Source organism: Schistocerca serialis, chromosome 4, assembly GCF_023864345.2.
Source record: "Schistocerca serialis cubense isolate TAMUIC-IGC-003099 chromosome 4, iqSchSeri2.2, whole genome shotgun sequence".
Lineage (NCBI taxonomy): Eukaryota > Metazoa > Arthropoda > Insecta > Orthoptera > Acrididae > Schistocerca > Schistocerca serialis.
This window is the reverse complement of record NC_064641.1, coordinates 906,253,033-906,259,227: the sequence shown is the minus strand read 5'-3', so window position 1 is coordinate 906,259,227 and position 6,195 is coordinate 906,253,033. Positions and strand designations below refer to the sequence as shown.

The 6,195-nt window shown below is 43.4% G+C and overlaps 1 non-coding gene across 1 annotated transcript; it reads left to right on the top strand.

The window, feature by feature from the left end:
• Positions 1-3,796: 3,796 nt before the first annotated feature.
• Trnal-cag (transfer RNA leucine (anticodon CAG)) lies at positions 3,797-3,880 on the top strand. The gene has a single exon. It is a non-coding gene; the product is annotated as a tRNA-Leu (tRNA).
• The last annotated feature ends 2,315 nt before the right edge of the window (positions 3,881-6,195 follow it).

The following is a 6,195-nucleotide window of genomic DNA, read 5'->3' as shown; positions in this document are numbered from 1 at the left end:
CAGTGCCTGGCAGAGGGTTCATCGAAACGCCTTCAAAATAATTCTCTGTTATTCCAGTCCAGTCTCGTACAGCGCGCAGAAAAAACGAATACCTATATCTTTCCGTGCGAGCTCTGATTTCTCTTATTTTAATATGATCATTTCTCCCTATGTAGGTCGGCGTGAATTCGGAGAAGAAAATTGGTGCCTGACACTTCGTGAGAAGATTCCGCCGCAACGAAAAACGCTCTTGTTTTAATGATCTCTACCCCAAATCTTGCATCATTTCAATGACACTCTCTTCCCTATTTCGCGATAGTACGAAACGTGCTGCCCTTCTTTCAACTTTCTCGATGTACTCCGTCAATCTACATGGTGAGGATCCCACACCGCGCAGCAGTATTCTAAAAGAGAACGGACAAGCGTAGTCTCGTCAGGAAATCTGTTACATTGTCTAAGTGTCCCGCTAATAAAATGCGGTCTTTGGTTAGCCTTCCCATCAACTTTTTCTGTGTTCCTTCCAGTGTAAGTGTTCATAACTCTAATTCCTAGGTATTTAGTTGAATTTACGGCCTTCAGATTAAACTTATTTATTGTCTACAAGAAATTTAACGGATTCCTTTTAACACCTCACACTTTTAGTTATTTAGGGCCAATTGCCGATTTTTGCAAGATACTTACATCTTTTCTAAATCGCTTTACAATTTATTTTCATATTCTGATGACTTTACTAGTCGATGAACGACAGCATCATTTGCAAACAACCAAAGACGGCTGCTCAGATTATCTCCTAAATCGTTTATATAGATAAGGAACAGCAACGGGCCTATATTACTACCTTGGGGAACGCCAGACATCGCTTCTGTTTTACTCCATCACTTTCCGTCAATTACTGCGAACAGTGACCTGTCTGACAGGAAATCACGAATCCAGTCACATAACTGAAACGATATTCCATAAGCATGCAATTTCATTACAAGCCGCTTGTGAGGTACAGTGTCAAAAGCCTTCTGTACATCTAGAAATGCAGAATCAATCTGAAATTCCTTGTCAATAGCCCTCAACACTGTGTGTCAGTAAAAAGCTAATTGTGTTTCACAAGAACGATGTTTTCTAAATCAATGTTGACTGTCTGTAAATAGCCGACATATGTGACCGAGCGGTTCTAGGCGCTTGAGTGTGGAACCGCGCGACCGCTACGGTCGCAGGTTCGAATCCTGCCTCGGGCATCGATGTGTGTGATGTCATTAGGTTGGTTAGGTTTAAGTAGTTCTAATTTCTAGGAGACTGATGACCTCAGATGTTACATTCCATAGTGCTCAGAGCCATTTGAACCATTTGTGTGTCAACAGACCGTTTTCTTCGAGGTAATTCATAATGTTCGAACACAATATATGTTTGTTCCAAAATCCTGCTCTACATCGACGTTAATGATATGGGACTGTAATTTAGTGGATTACTCCTACTGCCTTTCTTGAATATTGGTGTGATCTGTGCAACTATCCAGGCTTTAGGTACTGATCCTTCGTCCAGCGAGTGGTTGTATATGATTGTTAAGTATAGAGATATTGCATCAGCGTACTCTGAAAGGAACCTAATTGATATACAGTCTCGATCGGTAAATATGCTTTTATTTAGTGATTTAAGCTGCTTCACTACTCTGAGGATATCTACTTCTACGTTACTCATGTTGGCAGCTGTTCTTGATTCGATTTCTGGAATATTTACTCCGTCTTCTTTGGTGAAGGAATTTCGGAAGGCTGTGTTTAGTAACTGTGCTTTGACAGCACTGTCGTCTATAGTATTTCCATTGCTATCGAGCAGAGAAGGTATTGATTGCGTCTTGCCGCTAGCATACTTCACATACGACCAGGATATCTTTGGTTTTACTGCCTAGTTTCGTTGTAGAAACTATTATAAGCACCTCGCATTGAAGTTCGCGCTAAATTTCGAGCTTCTGTAAAAGATCGCCAGTCTTGGAGATTTTGCTTTCGTTTAAATTTGGCATGTTTTTTTCATTGTTTCTACAACAGTGTTCTGACCCGTTTTGTGTACCAAGGCTCTGAGCACTATGGGACTCAACTTCTGAGGTCATTAGTCTCAGACTAACAGGGGAGGCATTACGTTCGGCCCCCTGGTAAGTCTTTCGCCGCCTGCCACGCCCCAAAGGCGACCTCCCGTTAGACTGCGGGTGAGGGGTCAACCTCAGTGCGAGCATTAACTGGGCTGGCCGCCGGTGCGGACCCATCGGCGGACTCAGACGTGCTGGATGTCCGTTGGATGCCTACGACCGGCCCACAACAGTGATGCCCATCCACTGCAGCGTCAAGCTGTGAAACCAAAGCCATCACAGCGTGGAGTTGCTACTCTCTTTCAGCACAAAAAAGCGTGAAAATGACCGCGTCATAATTTTTGGTGAGGGATGCGGAATGAGGATTGAGAAATGGTTACCACTTTTCTGTCAGAGTGTATTAAAGAGGATCATATTCCCTTCTTTTGTTTTCTGGCAGGAGAATTTTTCCGCTGGTTCCCTTCTTTTCCCCCACTACAGCAGGGTGTGTTGCTTTTACAACGCGAATCCTACTGGTCAAAAAAATTTTGACAGTTTATTTGCATACTTCGATATATGTAGTTTGACACATACGAACAGCCAATAAGTATGTATAAGATAAGGTTAACACAAAATCGTTTCCTTTTCATTTTTTCTTATGATTTGTATCTTAAAAGAGCAAAAAGGCTATTAGAAATATTTTACTGAATTTGTACATAATTTTCGGTAGCAATTTTAAGTCTTACTTAGGCATGTTAAGACCCTCTCAGCCCAATTTTTCAGTGTAGTACCACTGTGGGCGTATTTATATAGGCGTTAAATTCCCATTGTTCAGAGACAGCGTGTCGTAAACTGTTATTGATGAAAAAGTTGTGACAAATGAGATAGTTTGATCACCTCAGAACCCCTGAAATTGCTCTAGAACCCTTGCCATGCGTCCACGATGTCAGCTAAAACTACAATTACGTCTCAGACCGGATATTACGGTCTTGGTAACGGGTAAGTTTCAAGAAAATATCATCTTAAGAAAATATGGTAAAATTTTCGACGATCTGCCATGAATAGAAATTACTGAAGTGACCATCCCTGCAACTGGTCTCTTTCGTACTCTTGAATAGTGTTTTTTCGGGGTTTCCTTAGGAGTCGCCTACTGTCTACCCTAGACCCCACGTAACGCAGAAGAACAAATGGACTTCCTCAATTTGCTTGGGCTGGAGAAAGTGTGTAATGTTCAAATATTGTCTTGTACTGTAAGATAGTTACAGTACGCCAATTCTTGCGATAAGTATGTAAATGGTCACTAGGCAGAGCGCTATGCAAAAAAGTTGACCTCTTGTCTCTGTAATCAATAGCCGCCTGTAAATATGACCCCCTGCAAAACCGCATTTTAAAGCCCGACGTTTTTGGAACATATTGGTTCTTATAATGTCGAGCACGGATCGATGCCATTTATGAAGGTACGCTTGGTGTTTAATAAGAATCATTCGTATTCTACATTTCATCCTAATGAGTATTTTTTGTATAGTCCCAGTATCGTCGAATTTGCATTTAAATCACGTCAAACATTTCTATCAAGATAGCAACAAAATCGTGTGCTATTTTTGAAGAAGGGGCCAAACACAGATCTTGCCCTCAGCGGCGCTGCCACTTGTCTAACCCCCCACTCCACCCAGTCACCCAACCTGCGGCCGCCCACAAGCGAGAGAAAGTGCTGCGTAAACTGCGGTGGCGGCGATCTCAATATAGCTTGACAAACATTGGTCTCATGTCAGGATGGCCGAGCGGTCTAAGGCGCTGCGTTCAGGTCGCAGTCCACTTCTGTGGGCGTGGGTTCGAATCCCACTTCTGACAATAAATTTTTCTTTCATGTATCGGTAACCACTTTTGGGTCCATTCTGAAATGCTTCCTTCATGACACACAATGTATGGAAACAGGGATATACGATTTTGTGTGATTTTCCTAGCTCGTTTCAGGTGAATGTTGACCACGATAGATGGTATAATCAGGTCTTGGCTGATACCTTTCTCCTTACTGTAAATCGAACAAGAGTTTCATTCTTAATGTCGATTCGCCGTTAAACTTTAACCTCCTTCAGTTGTAATAAGTCTCTTTCTTAGACAGTTATGTGAGTGGAAGCTGAAGAACTTCCCTGTTCATTACCAGGAGCTACCCACCAGGTTCAAAGTGACTGAACTCAACCTTTTTTTATACGTCAGAAACAAATGGGAATATACAATACGTTTCAATATGCTGTCACAGACAAACGACATGATTTTTCAGCATGTATTTGCCCCCGAATGAGTCATCTGACAAAGAAGTCACAGGGAAGTAATTGTTAAGAAATTTTATACAAGGTGTCCCAGGAGAAATGACGAGTATTCAGGGGACAGAAACAATCATTCAGAGTAAAAAGGTCTAGTAAACATTGACCCTAAAGTGCGTACCGTAAGCGCTATGAGCACATGTTCATCTTTGGTGCAATGAAAAACACCTATTCTACTGAACAAGTGCTGATAGCTCTTAAAGGACGCACTTTAGAGCCCATGTTTACTGTACAATCATCGACTGATCGTTCCTGTCGTATTCCTGTATACTCACCATTCCTCCTGGGACATCCTGTATTCTTTATCTTTGTTCTGGGTGCTTTTCACCGGTAATTGAATATTTTTTAGTTTTATGCAAAAATTGATCATAAAAGTGATTTTCACTTTTTTGTGTTTTTACCATTTTTTTCGATATCAGGCAACTTTTTTGTGTGGCGAACTACAAGTTCGTGTTCAGCACTACGAAGCACAGACAGCAATAAGACAACAAAAGAGCTCCCCAAAACACACCGCAGAGGGTCGACTGGACTACGCAGACACCTCGGAGGCAGAGAAAGGCGGCGAGTATCAGCGTGCTCCTAGTATGCAAATGCGAGTGGCACCTCCGCCTCCTCCCAGCGGCGGAATTTGGATTCCAGCAAACAAGGACCACAACAGCTAGTGGTGACAGATGAAACCGTCAAGCTGCAGTTTTTAAGCTGACACAGGCTACGATGCACAGTACCTGACCAATTGCATCCGGACACCTACTAGTTGACTTTAACATGTGGGTCCATCATTTGCCTTTACGAAGATTTAAGGCCGCCTGAAGACACTTACAGTGAGGTGTCTGAATGTCTGTGGTGGAATAACGACCCATTCTTTTTCAAAAGAGCCGAAAACAGAGATGGTAGTGATGGTAGTCCGCAGCGAAGTTGACGTTCCAATTCATCCCAAAGTTATACTGCTGGTTCGCGTCGGAACTCTGGGTAGCTCACTCCATTTCAGGAACGTTACTGCCTACAGATCATTGGCTGACAGATGCTGCTTTATGACAGGGTATATTGTCAAGCTGACAGAAACACTCAACATTTCCGAACTCTTCCTCTTCTGTAATCAGTACACAATGCTGTGAAATGTGTTCATGTTCTTCTCCATTCAGCATTTTCTCGAGTGCAGTAAGGGAACCACACGCTAACCACGAAAAACATCCCCGTAGCTCAACACCATCTCGTCTCTACTTCATGGTTGGCACTAAACATGATGGGGGTTAACGTTTCCCAGGCATTTGCCAAACCCACACCATTTCATCTGACTGTCAAAGGGTGTAGCGCGGTTCATCACTCTAAATCACTCGTCTCCTCCATCAGCCGACGTCCAGCGGCGTCGCTTTTTGCACCACCACATGCGCCGCTTACCGTGACTGCTCAAATGTGTGGCTCATGAGGAATAGTTCGACCACTGTACCCAAGTTTTTTAAACTGCCTTCCCACGCTGTGCTAGTTAGACTGCTGACACCACTGTGGAACTCACAAGTCATTCCTTCCGCTGATTTACAACAGCCCTCCACAATGTTCGACGGCCCCTGTCCTGCAGTACGTGAGGTCCGCCTGCTCTTGGTTTACCCGTGGTTGCCCTTTCGTGTCTCCTCTTGACAATCACATCACCAAAAGTCTAGAAGCGCTGAGAAGTCCCTGATGGATTTGACACTGACGTGACATTCGAAGACTGGTCCACGTGCGACTAATTGTAAGCTCACCTGACAGTCCCGTTCTGCTGTCGCTGCGTCTCTACTGACAACACAACACTCCTCCCCACCTTTTATACTGGTAGGACAGCCTCTCGTTGCATCTAGTGGTCAT